This window comes from Lolium rigidum, chromosome 5, assembly GCF_022539505.1.
Source record: "Lolium rigidum isolate FL_2022 chromosome 5, APGP_CSIRO_Lrig_0.1, whole genome shotgun sequence".
NCBI lineage: Eukaryota > Viridiplantae > Streptophyta > Magnoliopsida > Poales > Poaceae > Lolium > Lolium rigidum.
The window spans coordinates 250,109,393-250,112,290 of record NC_061512.1 but is presented as its reverse complement, the minus strand read 5'-3'; positions in this window follow the sequence as shown (position 1 = coordinate 250,112,290).

The following is a 2,898-nucleotide window of genomic DNA, read 5'->3' as shown; positions in this document are numbered from 1 at the left end:
ACACCTTCTCCCTTATCAGCGATCGCTTGAAGGGTGCCTGCCGGCGGATCCGGGAGTGGCAGTGCTCTGCTGCCCGCGCCGGAGCGGACTCTGCGCTCTGCATCGCCTGCTCCTGGTATCCGGAGCTAGATCTGGATGCTTTTGTCGGCGTGCGCGAAGGTGCTCCCACCGATGTGGACCCGGTTCTTACCGCTAAGCGGCAGGACCGCGCGTACCACATTGCGGAGTACGCTGAGATGCGCACCTTCATCCCCCCTCCTGAAGATGTCAAAGATTATCTGAGCGAGGAGGAGGAAGATGAAGGCGAGGACGTGCCACCGCCAACTCCTGATGCCGGCGCTGCTCCCCCGGAAGCCCCTGCTGCCTGATTTTGTCTTGTTACAAGATATCACATGTTCCTGGTTACTTTGTCACAAAACTTGTCAAATTCTACCCCGGTATGCCGGGGTTTATGATGTAAGATAAAACTTAACCTTTTGGTTTGTGCTGCAACATTCTATGCGGTAAGCTGTACCGGTAACTTACTAAGTTATGTTTGTCTTAAGATATTCGCTTGTTTAGTTGCCTTTTCTTGCACTTGCAATGATTCCGAAATTGTTTCCGCATCCAATTGATGCATACTTGGCTCTTTTGCCTTGGCTCTGCCTACCTTCTCTGGGCGTTTTTGGCGTATGAGCACAAAGTTCTTTTACCAAGCAAGCATTTTCTTGAACTTAGAAATAACTCAAAACTTTTGCAAAAAACCGGTATAACCGGGGTTAGTTAAATTTTCCGGATTGTTCTTTCCTGCTCTCTCCTTCCACAGTTCATGTGCTTATCCCCTACCGGTTTATCTTGCTTGCCATGAAGCCAAGTTATGGACAACAGCAGAGTCGAAGACTCCGGTATGGTCTAGCACACTACTAAACCGGAAAGAAAAAACACTCAATAAGCAACCGGTAACAGAAAAAATAAACATGTTTCATGCAACTTAGGAAGGGTAGTCCCCGAGATTCATTCGAGGTTCCGACATCTTTTTATTCATAGCAATTAAGGTACAAAAAGGAACTCTTACAGCATCACTTCAAGAGTAGAAAGGACGCAACAAAGCTACATTCCATGGGCGTTTGGTCTCTTCTCCCGACTTGTCCGCCTTTCCCTTCTTCCATTCCCGTGCATCAATTAGGTAATAGGCATCATTGTGGAGAGCCTTGCTCACAATGAAAGGTCCTTCCCATGGAGGGGAAAGCTTGTGCCGGCCTTCAGTGCGCTGCACCAGGCGTAGCACCAGGTCCCCTTCTCGGAACACTCTTGGATTAACCTTCCGGCTATGATAGCGTCTGAGGTTTTGCTGATAAATGGCTGTTCTTGCCAGAGCTAGTTCTCTTGCTTCTTCTAGCAAGTGCACATCATTTTCCCGGGCTTCCTTTACCTCTTCTTCGGTGTAGAGTTGCACCCTTGGGGAATCATGGAGAATGTCGGTTGGTATGACCGCTTCTGCCCCATAAACCATGAAGAATGGCGTGTATCCGGTAGACCGGTTCGGAGTTGTTCTTAGGCTCCACAACGACCGATGGTAGCTCATCGATCCAACATCCCGGCGATTTTTCCATTGCATCAATGAGTCTTGGTTTGATACCGGAGAGTACCAAAGCATTCGTTCTTTCAACTTGGCCATTGCCTTGTGGGTGCGCCACTGAGCACAAATCCAACCGGATGTTCTTGTCTTCACAAAATCTTTTGAACTCTCCTTGAGCAAAGTTTGAGCCATTGTCAGTTATGATACTGTGCGGGTATCCATACCGCAGAGTTACATCTTTTAGGAATTTAACCGCCGTGTGGCCATCACATTTTGCGATAGGCTTCACTTCCAGCCACTTGGTGAACTTATCTACCATTACCAAGATGTGGGTCATGTTTCCCCTTGCGGTTTTAAATGGTCCAACCATGTCCAGGCACCAGACAGCGAATGGCCAAGTTAGCGGTATGGTTTTTAAACCGGATGATGGGGTATGGTTCCGCTTGGCGTACCTTGGCACCCATTGCATTTTCTTACCATATCCTCCGCATTTTCCAAAGCCGTTGGCCAATAGAATCCATGCCGGAACACTTTTGCCACCAGTGCCCTTGACGAAGCGTGGTGCCCGCATTCTCCTCGATGAATCTCCTCAAGCATTTCTCTTCCTTCTTCCGGCTCCACACATCTTTGTAGGACACCGGTGACACTTCTTTTGTATGCCTCACCGTTGATGATAGTGTAAGCTTTGGACCTCCTCTGTATCCTTCTGGATTCATTTTCGTCAACCGGCAAGGTGCCGTTGACCAGGAATTCCTTAATAGGTTTAACCCAAGATGGTGCTTCCCTAACCACGAACACCGGCATGTCTATGTCCATACTGTCCACGAGCATTGCCTCTTCCGGCATGGGCGTCGCAGTTTCCGAGTTTACCGGTACAGTCCCCGAGTTTGTCGGAACAGTCCCCGGGTTTCCTTCGTCAATCTCCATTGGCACCACATGCGATTCCGTACGAAAATTGATTCCGACTCCGGGCTTGGCTTGATTGATGGAATTCTTAGATGTGCCAAGGCTATTCCGGGTGGAATTTCTTGTCTAGATGAGCCCAACTTGGATAGAGCATCCGCGGCTTCATTTTCAGCCCGTGGTACATGGTGAAACTCACATCCCTCGAAGAAGCCGGCAATCTTTTGCACATGGAACCAGTATGAGGCCATGTTCGCATCTTTTGCATCCCAATCTCCGAACACCGTTGCACCACCGGATCTGAATCGCCGTAGCAAATGATCCGGAGCGCTCCGATTTCCTTTGCGACCTTAAGCCCGTGTATTAGAGCTTCATACTCGCCGACATTGTTTGATGCCCCGAAGTGCACTTGTAAAACATACCGGAGGTGATCTCCC